We start from the raw sequence: 18,457 nt of genomic DNA, 5'->3' as shown, positions 1-18,457 counted from the left end.
TTACATTAAGTGGCGCGCAGACTTCAAATTAACGGATCGTAAATTATGTTTTTGCAATAAAATATTATGTGGACATAATTATACTAAGTTATTCATTAGTTTTTTTTCAGAGTTAGCCAGTTTTTTGAATATTTCACAATGAGTTTAACCGCAGGATATTGCGTGGAAGGAGTCTGCAAAAACGAGCACATCAAAAAACTACCCATTTTGTAATTATTACGCTTCAGTTGTACCTAATTATGATGACTTAACCGTAGAGGTTAATTGTGTGTCAAAGTCATATAATACTTAAAACCAATACATACTTGTTACATGTAGATAAATTTTGCAACTTTTGAAAATACATGCGTACCTTGTAAACAAATTTATATGCATAAATTTACTATACTTAGTTTGAGATTTTAATGGCGCTAACGCGCGTTATTATTCTGAGAGCTTGACCCTTGAATGTCATAGACCTCACGTCAACCTGTGTGGAGGAGGGACGAAGACTAGGAAGTGAAATCAGGTAACTGACGGTCACATCGACATCACTGTGCAGTGGTGCAGTGTAACTTCTTAACTCTATAACTCTTATGCATACGCTGTTTTGTCGACACAGGCAACGAAATATGGTAACCGAATTCCGACGATGAGAAATGAACTATATGAATAATTAATTAAGTTTAGATTTTTTTATTCATCTATGTTCTACGTATAAGTCCTATGAAATATTTTGTGCTGGGGGTGGATAATCATGCATTTTGTTGAGTGCATAGAGTACACTGACACATCATCGTGAGTTAGCGGTCGGTGGTAGGTGGATGGTACAGAATGTCAAAATTCGCGAAAAAAATATATAATTTTCCATTGAAACTTTGTTTACGTGAATTTTAATATATTCATTTGTATACCCTTTTTGCACCATATATGGCACTAACTTAACGCAGTTGTTCACATTCCCGTTTACTCGCCACTCCACGAACGATGTAAAAACTCGCACTCCACATGCAGGACGGTATTTTATGCCCTAATAAGTGACAAGTACCTCACTCTCAGAGGGGTCACTCTATATAACGAAAAAAATAGTTTCAGAGCGCTGCTGCGCGAACCACGACTCTATCTCGTTGTATTAAACATGCCGATGACACGACAGTTCTCGTTCGTTCGTTTTTCGCCAGTATAGAGTAACCCTTCTGATGCGGAAATAGCACTCAGTGTCTCTCTTCACGTTTTCATGCAACAAGTAGTAAGATGATGACTCGGCAAATCTCATACAAAAGATGCCACCGGAAGACATGCCGAGCAGGCGCGGATCCAGACCTCAAAATAGGTGATGGGCAAGTCAAAAAAACCGGCCCAGTGCGAGTTGAACTCGCGCACTTAGGGTTCCGTACAAAGAAAAGCTCTCTCAAAAAACAAACTTAACTTTGCAGTTGAAATTATATTTTGCCATACATCGATATAACGTCATGGTCAATTCTGCAACTTTAAATGTAAGTTTGTAATCACAATATCGACTATTACTCGTTAACTTGTAAAGTCTACTTACCTGAGATAGTTTTCCTTTTAATTTCTTCATAATATGTACTACCTACATCTGTGATTTTTTCATATTTTTTGGACCAACCATTGCAGAGGGAGGGGGGCACTTGAGTCTAACAAAAATTAGCACTTTGAAGCCCAAAATTTCGTAAACCAATAACTGATTAAAAAAAATATTTGAGTTATAGTAACATTTTCTTAATGTTTCAACTATTTTGAAGCACCGTGTCTAAATTAAGTTTAATATTGCGCATTTAATGATTATAATTAGTTGGCTAAAGTGTCACAAAGGCAAAACAATCAAAAAAGAATTTAAAAAACCGGCCAAGTGCGAGTCGGGCTCGCGCACAAAGGGTTCCGTAGCAGCAAAATTACAGTTAAATCAACCTATCTCAAAAACTATAAGAGATACTTTGATCAAACCAAAAATCGTTGAAAGAGTTAATTAGCATGCATCACCTCTATTTTTTTTAGAATTTTATACCCCGTAGTTATAAAAATAGAGGGGGGGGGACATACTTTTTACGACTTTGAGAGCTGATATCTCAAAAACCGTTCACTTTAAGAAAAATGTTTTTTAACTTTATATCATTTTAAAAGACCTTTCCATTGATACCCCACACGGGTATGTACATCGAAAAAAAAAATTTCATCCCTCAGTTACATGTATGGGGGGCCCCACCCCCAATTCTTTTTTTTACTATTTAGTGTCATATTTTTGTAGCGGTTCATACAACACATATTCCCATCAAATTTCATCACTGTAGTACTTATAGTTTCCGAGTAAATCGGCTGTGACAGACGGACAGACGGACAGACGGACAGACGGACATGACGAAACTATAAGGGTTCCGTTTTTGCCATTTTGGCTACGGAACCCTAAAAATGGTTAGTTTTTTTAATATTGAGCTTTTACACATAAATTTTGGCAAAAGTCAGAAATGGTTTACTTTCTGATAATGCATTATGGGGTTCAATCGTCTGAAAATGCCTTCGTCTAGAACCCATTTAAAGGAAGGTGAAGTGCGGTAATTGCAACTATCCGGTAATTGCAACTAACTTCAATAACTCGCTCTAGAGTTACTTCATTGTAAAACGACAGACTAAAATCAATTTTACATCATAAAAGTTCTACCCAAAAATGTATATGGCGCTGATAGCTCAAGAATTGTGGGAGTTATAAAGCTTTTTGTCATCGGCCATTTTGAGTTTTCTGGAGTCGGGTGGACATGGTGTGCATTTTTATTTTATAAAATAGTTTTTAGTGGTTCCTCGCAAGGTTTTTCCAAAAAAAAGTAAAAACTAATAACGGTACGTCATTTTGTATGTATTTGTTTTATTCTAACACGATTGTTTTCCGAGTTTTCTGTGTAGTTATACATTTACCACACAAAAAAATGCAAAGTCTGGTAAATGCAACTATTTTGCAGTTTTTAGGGTGGTTACAATTAGCTGCCAATTTTTGTATGAAATTGGAAAAAGCCAGTGATGGGGCAGTGAACATGAATAACATAAACATAACATAAACATTCTTTATTTCCATAAAAGCATACAATTTTTACACCTTAATAACTAAGACAATTTGTAAATATTTCAGAATTTGTAAAGTAAGTAGCATCTGCTGCCGAACTAGGTAAAACCTGTATTTCAGCTCGCAGCGCCCAGACCCTATAATTAAAATACTCTATGGTTTTGTCTTACTAATAATGAAGTTCATAATGATAGTTAATTAAACACAATAGTTAAAGTAGTTAGGCTAACATATACATAACACACACACGCACACACACACACACACACACACACACACACATACACACACACACACACACATCTATATTTATATATATATTTATTCGTGTACATATAGAAAAACAAGCTCTCAGTTCACAAAGTTGTAAGAATAGATTTAAATAAGTACTTAAAAATAAATGGATTTCTACAAAAACAGAAATAAACATTACTTACTGCAAAACAGTTAATAAGTTCTCAGTCTCATCGTAAGAGAGAGATAGTAGCCATTTTGTGATCTCTCTTTTGCATGCCAAATTATTCATATTGTATATGAATTTTATTTTATTGAATTTGTTGTACACAAATGGTCCCAAAAAACAAAAGAATCTACGAATAAAAACAGTATTATAGCGTCTAATTATACAAATGTTATGTTTTCTGCGCCTGTTTAGAATTAAGGGGCTATATATGAGCTGCCTATGTTGCTTGGTTAAAATCTTGAGCAGAAACAATTGGCGGACAGTTAGTACTTCACAGTATTTGTAAAGAAGAATCGTCGGGTAACGAAAAGGTCTAAAAGTGGCTACCTTTAATATAGCGCGTTGGGCTACTTCAACACTTTTTAGATTTGTTTTAGAAGCACCTCCCCAAGAGCTAATGCAATAACTAATTAAAGACTGACATAGGGCATAATATATTTGTTTGAGCTTTGTGGGTTCCACGACATGTCTAAGTGTTTTAAATATGAAGATGAGTTTTCTAATTCTAGAGGTCAAAAGGTCAATATGCGGTTTAAATGATAAGTTACTGTCAATTAGGACTCCAAGATATTTAATGCATTGAGTGCGTTCCAAACATTGACAAGAGCAGTCAACTGAGCCCGGTAAACAAGTATGGGAGATAATGTTGTAGTCAGTTGAAGGTTGGCCAGAGTGGCGTATTGAGAATGCCATGTACTTTGTCTTATCAACATTTAATGAGAGCAGATTTCGACTAAGCCAGCTGTTGATTGTATTAAAGCCTTTTTGTGCTTCTCTGAAAGCTTCTTCCCAGGTGTCAGCCGAAAAGAGTAGCGCAGTGTCTATATCGATACAATCACTAATAATATAACACACAAATAAGAATAAAAGGCTGAATACCAAATTTTAAACATATCTATTAAGCATATTTTTTTAGAAAACCTGCAAAATTCCACCCGGCATCCTGCCTGCGGTAAATTCCGAAAACTTTCCAAAAAAATTGTAAAAAGGCTGTTTGATTAAACATAAGTAAAATATTTAATGTTGATTAATAAAAATATAGCTATTAATTTTTATCCCCGAGTTTTATTCTGCTACCATGGTCTTCTTGGCTTGTCGATGGCAGACACTACATGACTGGCGATAAAATTACGATAAAGTTCCCATCACTATTTTTGAGAAATTAGTTGCAATTACCAGACTCACGGCTAAACAGTAGTTTCATGAGTAATTGGAGGTAGTTACAAGGAGATAAGTGTCACAATCCTATGAATATTCTCTTAGTCTTTGTGTTTCAAATACACAATATGCACCACACATAGAAAAATATGGAGATAAAACGATTAGTTGCAATTACCCGCCAGGAGGGGTAATTGCAACTATTTCTGCCTTTGCCGGAACTTTTGGCAATAGCTCTTTGTTCTTCAGAGTTTTTCTTTGTCATGATAGTAGAATAAAATCTACATAAAATTTTGACTTTGGCATGATTTTACAGTAATACTATTTCCTTATATATAAAGAATTATCAGATGATGAAGTTACGACTTCAATATTTTTAGTTGCAATTACCGCACTTCACCTGAATACATCGACTTTCCAATCACCCTGTATATGTCGCAGGCATCTGGTTGGAACTCCTTTTTGGTTGAATCACTAGTTCATTGGATGGCGCTACTCAATTGTATGGCTAAAGGACAACTCGTCAAGTCGTTGAATGTAACGTTCGACGTCTTGACTAAACGTTATTCAGCGAGGTCTTTGAATGGGATACCTATAGTATAGCAACTTTGTAATGTCTGGTTAGGATGAACATGACCAGACAAGAGTCAACAAAAAGACTATGTTACAAAGCTCTCATCTCACAAATTAACTAAACAATAACAATAAACGTACCTTGATATCGTTATTTATAATTATCCAGTTTCGCCACAATTTTATCTTTGAAACTATCCGCCAGCTGCGTAATAATACGTAAATCCATGTTGTCACACTATTTTAACACAAATAACGCACTTTAAAGCTAATTTATTTGCAAAAAATTACAATACAGGTGCTTTTTGTGTCAGCTGTTAGCTGTTAGAGACGCCATATTTGTTTTATTCACCACCTGACTGATTTTAAGTCCGCTAACTAGTTGGACATTTGTGACGCTTGTAAAATCAAAGTTCGGCCTAAGTCATACAATTGAGTAGCGCCATTCAATGAACGCGTTAGTGATTCAACCAAAAATGACATTCAACCTGATGCCTGCGACATATACATACATGGTTTTTAATTTCAACACTACCTCTTCACCTGTTCCGTCGTTAAAAGTGGTATTAATAGACAGATGGATAACAAACCGATTATTTATGAGTTCCATTTTTACCTTTAGAGATACGGAACCCTAGAAAGGTTTCAATAGATAGCATGATTTCGGGGACTAACTCAGAATAATAACAAAGTCTATTGCATAATTATGCCTCATGTCATTTCTTTATATGTATGCCTTCGTAGCTCTATAGTGCAAAATGTAAACAAATCAAATTGTAACATTTCTAAGCTTTATTCATTAAAAATGACCAGTAAATAAAATTTTCATTGCAAATATGTAAGTATAATATAAAATATCTCTTCTCATAATTTGTTTATTTAATCGGTTTTTGTGAAATAATTTGAAAACATAATTTGGCGTGAATTTTGCTTCTGACGTGGTCGTCGGGCGACGACTGAACAAAGTCAAAAGTCAGCTGTTTTCAAAATGGCTTACATAGTATTTTGTATGGACGCGATTTCCACTTTGTAAACAAGCGCGTAAAATAAGAAAATGGTAGTTTTTCTTAAAAAAATGCCGAGATAAGATAAATGTAGAGTATATTTGATTTCTTATTATCTCAATACTTTTCTTGATTTAGTTATAGTTTCTCGTAACAATTGGCTTCAATATGACTACGCGCGTGTTACCAAAACAGAGGCATGTTTAGCGCCTAATAAAAGTATCAAATAGAACACCAAAATGAAAAAATATATATATATCGGGAAGCTGAAATCCTCTGCTTTAAAATTACATTACATTACATTGTATATCAGTAATGCCCTTTAAACACCTATAAAATATATTTAATGTTCTGTAAATTCTGCGGTTTGCTAGACATAAGGCCCAGCTTAAGTATACCTAACTAAAGTCTCGTTTTTCTGTACAGACCTAACTGAGACTCTTGGCATGACCGAAAATGTTAAGGTTTTTGAATTCTTTAAGAACTATCCAGAGGGTTTTCGAGGTGGATTTTTTTTATTTACCATAACCCGAAATCATCATCAGTAATTAATACCAACATAATTATAAAAAAACAGGCTTACAAAAGTGATACAATAACGAAATTATTATATTGAAATCACGTGGTGTTATATAGCAAGTCATTTAGGTGATGGGCATGCCCATCTTGCCCATATGGGTGGATCCGCGCCTGATGCCGAGTAAACTAAATAAATATGTGGGTAAGTAGGCAATAGTTCAGTGTCTTATTACAAGCAATGACATTTTGTTATTGTACAACATTGAGTAATAATAAGTTTATACTAATGATATTAAAGATTTCACATAATAGCGATGTGCCTATACTGATTGCATATAACATTATCTGTCGGACAATTAATGACAATAAAGATTGTAATTTTAGTGGCATCTCTTCATTAAGGGGATCCCTAAAGCTAAAATGCTAAAGTCGGCTTGATATACTTGATTAGATTGGAAAAACGGTGGCTTCTATCACATTGATAAAAATATATTTTGTAGCAGAGGGTATACTGAACATGTTAGTTGCTTATAAATTGGTGCAGGATTATAATAAGTATGTTAAAAAAAATTGCAAACACACCATGTCTTTTGCCATTTTTTGACTTATTATGAAAAAACCCTCGAAATCAGAGGGCCCATTTTCATGGAATCTTATATGTATGTGTAGGTAATTAAATTCTTAACAAAGTTACCTTAAAGAGTTGGATTTAATGGACCAGAAGTCAACTTTTTTTGCAAAAAACTAATAAATTCCGGTTTAAAAATGATGACACCGTGACAGATTTCAGATTTCTTCAGTCGTCGCCCTGGTGGCGGCCTGTTAGGAGCGATACCCACGCCATTTTATTTTTTATCAAATATTTCACAAAAACTGATTAAATCAACAAATTATGACTACAAGTATTATAATACATATGCATTTGCTATGGAAAGTTAATTTTCTAATCATTTTAGATGCAGAAAAGCCGAAAATTCTTAGAAAACATTTCGCCTTTTCGATTTGTTTACATTTTTTACTATAGAGTTACAGATGCATAGATAAAGGTAAACATTGCACATAATGACACTTATTAGATTCTCCGAATAAGAACTATACGGTCAATGCAGTATGCCAAAGCGCGAGCCTGTTTATATTCTGAGGGGTAATTTATTTTATTTTAACGGTTGTGTATGGTAGGTAAGCTACACAATATACAGGGTGTTGAAAAGTAAGTTCATAATTTGTTTTATTTGAAACCAAAAACCGTAGTTAATTAAAAATATATATATTTTAAGATGTGGTAGTCTGTACACTACAGGTTGTTAAAAATAAGTAAGTATTTTTAAAAATTGAAGATCTAAAATTTACATAATTTTTTAAATCTATTTAACAAGCTTTGCAAAAAAGCGGTTAAGTGCGACTGTATCTCGCCATGAAAAAAATGAAATGTTTACTGTAGCTATGAATTTTATGCGTTACAAGTGGAATAAAATACCGCATAATATTATGTACAACTATGTAAGAGCCTAGTTTTAAAAAAAAAAACTCATAAGAAAATATTAAATACACAGGTTTTTTAACCCCTGAAGGAAATAGAGGGGTGTTATAAGTTTAAAGTAAGGGCTTAATTTTTTTTTTAAATTAGGGTGATAGGTAATGTATATTTTTAATGATTTTTTCAAATAGATAAATGTTATACCATTTTTAAATTGCCATAAAATTACCTATAGTTACTCGTATAGTTATAGAAAAGGGCAGGGCTACCAGTGCCCATTCGCCACTGCAACCTAAAAGATCTATAAATTATGACTCCCCATGCCGAGTCTCACTCTACAGGCCCAGGTCTTTTATAAACCTGATATTACCTATACAGGATGTTGCAAAAAGGGTATACTGTGCCGAAAGGGTTTGACTCAGGGGTTATTCTGAACAACTTTTGTTCTCCAAGTTTTGGAAATTCTCGAAAAATAAATTCGGTCTCTATAGTAAAAAGTCACGTGATCGAATAAGTTTCTATGTAAAAGGTTTTGTTACGTGAATTTTCAAAATTGTAGAAGAAAAGTGGATCAGAATGGCACCTAAATCCACTTTTGGCTAAGCTTTATACCCTTTTTTCAATACCTTGTATAAAATATCGTCAGCGTCACCTTAGATCGTAATCATCGTAACTCCTCGTGACCAAATTTTAGAGGAGACAAAAATACTGTTTTATTTGTAGTTCTAGTTGGCATACTACCTACCTAAATTTTTTTTAACTAGCCTAAACATGATTTGTTTAGACAGTCTATCTTCCTGTTCAACCGCAGCCTGAGTGCCAGTGACTCAATGACTGAAAGGAGGCCATTAGTGCTCCTAAATAAATAAAGCAGGCCTGTAGATTATCTTTCAGTGTACCGACACATCTGATTGCTGTAAGAGCCTGATAAGCTCTTCGAACGAGTCATACCTCTGTGGTGGTACGGTTTCGACCTTTCGGACAGTCAGTTTGGCATCCGAAATGCGGATTCGAATAGTGGGTACAATACTTTGCGTTCGTTCACTGTCGGAGCAGGATAAGAACCACGGGCGAGTTGTTGCGCTGGCTGTTTGCTTAAAAATAGTAACCGCGTTCAACTCTATCCCCTAGAGGGCGAACCTTTAGGGCGGCTCTTGTATACCATCACTTGTCTTCTTATCTGCAGAAAATTGACAGAGGTCATACGTGTCTAACAAGTACATTAAGGATGCGAAAAGAGAGGGTTTGTTTTCACTGAAGAAGTTCAGTTGCGGAGTTCCACAGCGGTAGGTCTTGGACCCCTCTGCTGTGGAACTTGGCATACAACGCGGTCCTGCAAATCAAGCTCGCAAACGGCGTTAGCACGCATTTTTCTAATGTCACACAGGTCGTGAGGTAGGCTGAGAGCCTCCTTCGGGGATGACATCCCAATGATTCATTACGAAAAAATTGCTGCAGCTGTGCTCGCCATGCAGTGCATGGGCTACTTCCGAATCTGGGGGGCTGTTGCAAAGGAGTCCGTTGCCTCTATACGGTACGGGTTCCGTGCGATCTATGATCCTTCCGGGAGCACCTGTCTTGTCAAGTCGAAGAGAATGGCTCGTATTCGACGCAACCTGCAGTACTGGTGGGATTGGTTGGAGGACAGGACAGCAGGAAGCTGCAGCAGCCGTCATGCTGTGATTCGACGCATAGATGCAAAAAAAAGTTGAAAGTAACTTCATGTTAATAAAATATTAGATCTTAATTTAACAACATAACATTGCAAAAAAAAATTAACATTGTTGAGTATGTTATTGTAATTTACTAAAGTAGTAATAAAAACAAAGGCTTATTGCATAGTTTTCGTTCACGTTCGCCTACATCGCACGTTGTATATGAGAATAAAGGGTATAATTACTAATTTTTCTTGTTTAAAAATCACGGTTTGGGGTTTAGAGGAAAACAAATGGTAAAATGCGGAATACTGTTTTTTTTTTTCGAATAAAGAGGAAAACATGTGAATTCAAAAAACGTTTCTATTGACACCAAAGAGTACTTTTCGCCGAGAAAAGTGGAGTTACAATTTTTGCGATCTAAAGTGATGATTTATTTTGAAAATGAACTTATTTTTTCAGTTCACCTGCTGTTGAGTGAAATCGTAATTAGGTAAATGACTCCTTGACATGAAAATAACTTTTTTTTTATAATCGTTATAACAAAACCGTTTTTTTTAATACAGCAATATTTGTAGGTGTACTTACAGTGAGCAAAAGAGCGCAGCAAGGTGTAAATTTTTTGGTTTTTAAGAAACAAAAATATTATTTCTATCATATCCCAAATACACATAAGTACTTAAAAAAAAAAATACACACTCTCGCCTTGTACTAATGTACTCCCTTGCGGGGGTACTTACATGTTATTATTTTTCTGGTGACCTCCCCATATCCCTTTGCCAGCTACGTAACCTTTTGTGACACCCTGTATATGCAGAGTTCTGCAAACTACTGTTCTGCTTTTGAAACACCAAAAAAAAACAGGTCGTCTAACTAAAAGGTCACGTGACCAAAAAAAAATTATATGAAGAAGCGTTTTTTTCATGAATATAAAAAATTACGTAGGATAAAAGTTTTTCAGAGTGACGCCTGAGTAACGCCCTTTCGGCTAACTATACTTTTTTTATTTACTATTCTTATACCTCACACGGGGGCAGAGTTTAATACAACACCCTGAACTATTAAACTCTGATAATATTTTCGCGATTTTTTTACATTCTGATTTCATTTCCTGGCTTAGAAATAACATCAATAACATGCTGCACACGTAGGTTTCGGCATAGTACTAAACCCTTTTTGCAACAACCTGTATAAATATCGGCACGGGTACGACTTTATATATAATTAATTATTAAATATTAAAAATACTTTCAAATAAAAATAAATATTTTCGTATCACAAAACAATATTACTTACTTAGTATATTTTTAACAAAGTGGCATGTCTTCACTTTTATGTTTTCGAGTACTATGTTAAAATTTCATGTCATTGTCCGTAGAACGCCCCGCATACCTCAACCCCCCCTCACTAGATTTGACAGATTCTGATTTTCTTCCAGCTTTAGTGACAGCCTTAAGTTCGACAGTTCAATTATCTAAAAGGCTTTATATATTGTATGATAAAGAATGCATTGTGAAACGTGCATATTAATTTAAAAGTAGTAATTTTACAACGTTTTTTTTACAAGACAATACATCGAAGTGCACTACTACATTTAAATAAGTTTATAATAGACTAGCTGTTCCCGCGAGCTTCGCTTCGCCTTAAAAAATATTCCAGTGGGAATTCCGGGATAAAAAGTAGCCTATGTTGTTTCTCAGGGTCTAGACCATCTGTATACCAAATTTCATTCAAATCCGTTCAGAAGTTTTGGCGTGAAAGAGTAACAGACAGACAGACACAGTCACCCTCAGTAAGTATCTAATTTACTCTGCCATCTCCCAATGATTTACAAAGCGACCCAGGAAAGCAAGAGTTTTAGTGCTACTTCGGAGATGCTTATTTAATTCACCTATCTCCAACCTCAGGAAGGTTGTGAAGTGCGGAAATTATGGCACAACTGCCCATACTTGCAGTGAGCCCAAGTCTCGAAGGCCTAGCACGGGGCGCAAGACGCGCACGCCAAGACAAACAAAAGTTATGCGTCGTCATATAGCACGGTTTCTAGAGCGAGTGCGATGGAAAACTTTTGTCACATCTTGACGTGAGCGTCTTGTGCCCCGTTCTAGGCCTCCTGTAGTAGTCTATTACGGACTATGTGTTTTTGTTAATGTCTTATTCATTTCACAACACGGTATGACGTCTAAAACCAAGTAAGTAGGTACACTCAGTAACAGTGTTGCATAGTCGGTTACCATGATGCCGGAAGTGTTGCCAGGAGGGTAACTCTATATTGTCGAAAAACTAATGAACGAGAACTGTACTACAATCGGCACGTTTATACAACGAGATAGAGTCGTGGCTCGCGCAGCTGCGCTCCGAAGCTTAGATTTTCTTGATATAGAGTGACCCCGCATTAACAAGAGGGTCTTGTTAGACAAGTACATCAACATTGTTACACTTATTACAGAAGAAGCAGGTATGGTGCAGTAACTGACCCACTTTATGTAAGTACCTAAGTACATAGATATGCTTTCAGAATAAATAAGTTTCAAGTTTGACAACGATGTAACTTTACGATGAGGTATTACACAAAACCGTGGTAGGTACAAATACCTATTTTGCTTATTTTTCAATAACTTTTAGTATAAATAAATAGTAAAAAAGTATATGTAATACCGTTACTATATGCATCGAATATACCTACCACCGTGGTTAAATAATCAGATAAAATAAAGTACATAAACTAGCAACTTTAAATTGCCAAATATCCAGATCTAACGTCAGAGCTTACCAAAAAATGGTGAACCAAATGTCGTACAAAGAGTTTACTTTTTGACATCAATGTTACTAATGAACTGCTAATGATTTATAGCCTTTACGCAATATTATATTGAGTACAGTGGGCTTGCTCTAATTCATCATTATGTTGCATTTATTTTACCAAAAGTATTTGACGTATTACTTTGTACGTATAAAGCCCGTCACAGACTTAGCTGTAATATATATAAATATAATAATATATATATAATATATGTGGGGACATTTCACACACGGCCATCCGACCCCAAGCTAGGCAGAACCTGTGTTATGGGTGTCGGACAGCTGATATATCTACACAAATACATAGATAGATAGATACTAAACATAAATATCAACACCCAAGACCCGAGAACAAATATCTGTGTTTAAACAAATATCTGCCCCAGCCGGGAATCGAACCCGGGACCTTCGGCTCAGTAGTCAGGGCCACTAACCACTACGCCATAAATATTTTTATAGCTAGGCATATTACTATATACTATACTTTTCTATACATTTTCGCAGTGACCGCACACTCTGCTATAATATATATTTCTTTGACGTCACCAAGCGATACCGTAATATACATGCGAACACTAGGACGACCATCAATTAATGAAGGCAAAATAGATATTTCTCAGTGTGCAGCTTGCTATAATATATATTATAGTACGGTATATTAATATAGTCGGTGACGGGCTTAATACGGAAGCGTCTACGTAAGGAGTATCAAACCATAATTTATCTCTCTGTGATTACACTTTACACCGTAATGTCATTAAGACCTTCACTCGGTGCAATCTGCGCAGGCGTTCATTTTACGTGAATTTTCTATTAGATCTAGTAAAGTACGTCACTTTCACTTTGGGATTTGTTCGCGCCGCTTTGCTGCGTCGAACCTGGCGTACAATTTACTGTCATGTACCTGAAAAGAAATAAAATAATATTTAAATTTTATTCTACAGTTTTTATTTTATAAAAATTTAATAGTTTAAATCCTACTCCATCCTTACGCGGACGTCGGGGAAGATATTATAATAGAGAATTAGATATTATACTTTACATAATACTATTCTCATACTCAAAGCTAAATTCGTTACAGAAAGGCGGTACGTAAAATGCGTTTGCTAAGCAAAAGCTATGCTCTTCACATCATAACAGCAAGTATTATATGAAAAGCACCCGTATTGCTATAGGCGTAGCAATACGAGTGCTATATGACGTTAATATGTAGCGATTACACAACTGTTTTAGTGCGAAGAAAATGATTTTAAATGTCTTTACAGTAATGGAACAAATCTTATAACGTCTCAATTTGTGGAAAACTATGGCATATTTATTACACGTAGCACGCACTGTCTTAACTTGTCGTTTTATAATTGTTTATCATGTTTTTTATACCTATCGTACTAATTATAGTAGTTTGCATTGTACTTAAATTTTATAAGCATGTGTAGTTAATTTTGTATTGCAATTAATAACTTCTTGTTAACCTTTAGCATTTAGCGCAATAGTTACACCCAGGAGTGGATTCCAATAAATAATAAAATAAATTAAGATTTGTTCTTAGTGGCACGAGTAGATTGTTGTCTGATCGGATTTAGTGATACATACCGATATGTGATTTGTTTTTTTTTCATAATTATGTACAACGCATAGAACTAATGGAGAAAAAATACATACAGGTAAATGGCCTAAGTTTAGAAGTGAGCTTTACATATATCTCAAAGCTTGCGCTATAAGCCTCCATACCATACTCACAATTGCCTATTTATAAGCTAGAGTTTGACAAAGATTAACTTTAAACTTTACACCCGTTTTTATTAACTAGAAGCCTTAAAAAAATAAAAAAGATGAAATTAATCTTGTAATAGTCTTCTGACACAAAAAATAATTGTTTCACTAATAAACTTCTTCTGCGTTGGCACTTGTTGCAGTTATAAAGTTAGAGCTGGCGAATTCTATAACATGAGGTTGATAACCACACGCATACAGCCCTATAACCCGAACGCTGACCTTAGTTTAACACAGATTCGATTACGAAACTAGATATTGGGGGTATCGTAATTCGCAATGGACGCGATCGAATTTGCATAAACGCGCGAGATGTTACTTGACTTGGCTTTCTAGAAACAGTATTAACTGATGAGTAAATAATATATTGGGTTATAATCGGCAATTTGCATAATTTAGGTGTTAGTGTTCGATTTCCCATGTGTGGTCTGTAGTTTGTTTAGTATACGGTTGTTAATTAAATAGATGAATCAGGTACAGATAAGAATCGTGACAAGATTTCAAAGACTCGTTTAACGTGATCAGTTTAAGACACATCTTGTTCCTTGCGAATCTTGCGATGTATGAATTCACTGAAAGAGTAAATACAGTTGCAGTCAAGCAGAAATGTTATAGGGCCCAAAAGTTCTTTAGTATGCATTAAAATAATAAACGTATCCTTTCGAAAAAAATTGTATGGGATTATGTATGGTTTACAAATAAATATTGATCATCTACTAGGTATACCTATTTTTAGTTCATGGCACAGTTTAAGCTAATATAACTATGTATCAACCTACTATTAAGGAACATAACTAAAGAATGTTATGAAACCAGTTTTGCAACATTTTTAAATTGAATTATAATCCAGTAAAACGCACATAAATCTTAAAAAGTATAAACCTTTAAAGAATTCTATTATTGATTTGAATATTTGCCAAGGAATCTATTATTATAAATTAACATCATGAGATATTATACGTCGATGGTTTATCCAGTATATAAGTGAAAAAGAAAGACTTGTAACTACGCGTTGAACTCTTTTATATGAACGGGAAATCCGATTGTGATGTTGCAAAAAAATTAACATAATTATTCACAAATTTCGAAAAGTTAATAACACTGTCATAAATGCAGCACATGATTTAAGTCTTAATTTTTGTGTTATAATTAAGTGTGTAATATTCTGTAGAATCTGCAATAAATTTTGGAACGGTCAGATATACATAACAATTATTATTCATTTAAAATATTATTTAAATAACTATAAAAGTACCTGTATCATATTTGTTTGGATTTAAAACCTTTTTAGGGTTTCATACCACACATCCATCCACATTTGTATCATATATCCGTTTTGTAGAGAAACTTTTAAAATTTATTTATAAGGAAAAAGATATAGACAAAGTATTTATTTGACAGCCTATTTCTTAGCTTGAGGATGAATAAGGGTCAGGTCATCGATTTGGTCTACTATTGGACTATTGCTATCTTCTTACCGCAAAGACAACCATATAGGCAAACAATGTGTACACGTACATGAATATTCTGTAAGTATCTGAGTCAAGAATCAAGATTCACATTCGATTTTAATTTTCGCGCTCTATGAACGAAGGTGCAGTCAATCAATCAAAATTAAAACAGCGATTATAACGAGCGATGCGGTATCGAGTTTTTAGCAAAATGGCGCATTGTCATGCAACCTTCTTCGTCGTTTTAGAAACTGTTTTTGATAAGTTACAAGGTGTTATGATGTGTTTGTCGTGTACTCTGTGTAGACGTAGCACTGGCACGTTGCATCGTGCCCTCTATACTCTATGGTAACACCTCTATAGTCTATGGTCGTGCTCTATGGTTTTCAGTAATACACGACAAACACATCATGTTAACGTGGCGATAAGTCAGAATATGCTTACGTTTCGAACATGCTACATGACGTAAATTATGCACTACCATTGAGCACAGTTTCGTCTAAATATTTAAGTATATTGAGTATGAGTTGATAAAAAAGGCTTAATACTTTTAATGTAAGCACTATTTGGGTATTTTTTTATTTGAAAATAATAAATAATTGTATGTACTACGAATTAACTCACATGCCATTGATGGCTTTACTATCGGCTCGTCAAACTATAAAAAATACATTTCCCTACCTCTAGTTATTGATAAATACGTATATATGACAGTACATGAATTTCATTCAATCACCCTCTAACTTGCGAAATGCACCAAGACTTGCCTATCATCACAACCTCGTCAATATTACACGCGTAGCGAGCGAACAGATATTATCTAGTTTAATCTAGATATAAAATTATCATAAACACTAGCAAGGAAATTATTAACTGGTACTTTCTATTTACATTGTTGCTTGTTGCATTTTGTTTCAGGAAGTCAGTACAGATGGTATTTGTATACTTATATAGAGATATTAGAGATATTACAAAATGATCAGTGCTAGTGAGGCAGCTACTACATTAATTATTTATAATTAATAATAACCGAAGTAAAAAATAGATAGAATTTGAAAAGAGTATCATACGTTTTTCGAGAAATACATAATAAAATGTACAGGTACCGTACCTGCGCCGACACATCAGCCGTAAACAATCCTGAAACAACTTAGCCGCTCTGAAGAGCGGTGGTAGCTCGGTTTAAGAGCGGTGGTAGCTCGGTCGGGTAAGCGCCCGCTTCTCACGCCAGAGATGCGGGTTCGAATCCCGGCGCTGACATGTACCAATGAGTTCTTTTCTGAATTTAAGTACAATGTATACCATCGCTCTTACGGTGAAGGAAAACATCGTGAGGAAACCTGCATATCTAGATTTAGCACATCTAGATATGTGAACCCACCAACCCGCAGTGGACCAGCGTGGTGGGAAATGGTCCAAGCTTAGGAAGGCAGTTTAGACCTTGGGGATATGCACAAAGGTTCCATTCGAGAGAGCCAGGTGCAGGTACTGTTACCCCCACAGAGAATAGAATAGAATAGCCGCTCTGTAAAACATGACAGATCGATACAAATTACGTCAGATAATAATTATTAACAGCAGCGCTGCTTAAGGTGCGATGGTGGTACGGTGCGGAATCTATTAATTTAAATTTATCTTAAGAATGCGAACGAAACTTGATACATCCCAAAAATAATCTACTTCCATACTTAATGACAAGATGCGAATTTCCTGATAAATATAAATAGATTTTGAATCATTCAGATATTGATATATAAATTAGATTATTATTGTATTATGAAGTTTATCTAAGATTACGTCTCTTAGCACATAACTATACAAAATCTATTTAAGGGCATCAATAAACTACAGCTTCGGGCCTCAAAAACTGGATTACTTAAGAATGATAGAATATAAAATGTAGCACAATGATCGTTAAATGTGCGTATTTTAATAATTTGAGCCTTCACTGTTCCAAATATTGTGAGTAATTAATGTACTCATTTAGCATTCAATTACACATGTTCATATAATGTTATTTAATATTATTAATATACGGAATTAAATCTTGTTACTTATAAGAGAATGAGTAAAATTACTCAGTAAGCAGCGCGTAAAACGCACTCTCTGTACATCCGTAAAGATCTGAAGACTACTAATTATATAGAGCAACTACAACAACTACTGTAAGATATACGTACTAAGTATTTAAATCAATGTAATTACCATTCAATTTCGCTCAAAATATACCTATTGTGCTAAATATAAAGAAAAAAAAGTGCCATTTAAAACAAAAATAAAAGGCAACAACAGGAAAAATATGTAGGTATTAAACTGCAGTATCTGGCAATGAATTATGTATGTAGAATATTGTCATTAAATGATATTAAAGATGACAAATTTTAATCAATCAACTAGTACATTTTTTTATCGTTCGTAACAGTTTCATACGAGTAAGTTTACATTTAAACGATAGCACGAATCTCAAGTGTAGCGTGAAACGAAGGGTTGTATCGTCTTTCCCTGTTCATTAGGCGTGTACGGATTA

General features: G+C 34.7%; 1 protein-coding gene across 2 annotated transcripts in view; it reads right to left on the bottom strand.

Moving 5' to 3' along the window:
- Window positions 1-18,457, bottom strand: part of LOC105390242 (flotillin-2) — a 195,508-nt gene that overhangs the window by 74,478 nt on the left and 102,573 nt on the right. The window lies entirely within an intron of this gene.

This window comes from Plutella xylostella, chromosome 16, assembly GCF_932276165.1.
Source record: "Plutella xylostella chromosome 16, ilPluXylo3.1, whole genome shotgun sequence".
NCBI classification, from domain to species: Eukaryota; Metazoa; Arthropoda; class Insecta; order Lepidoptera; family Plutellidae; genus Plutella; species Plutella xylostella.
This window is presented reverse-complemented; position numbering and strand designations above follow the sequence as displayed.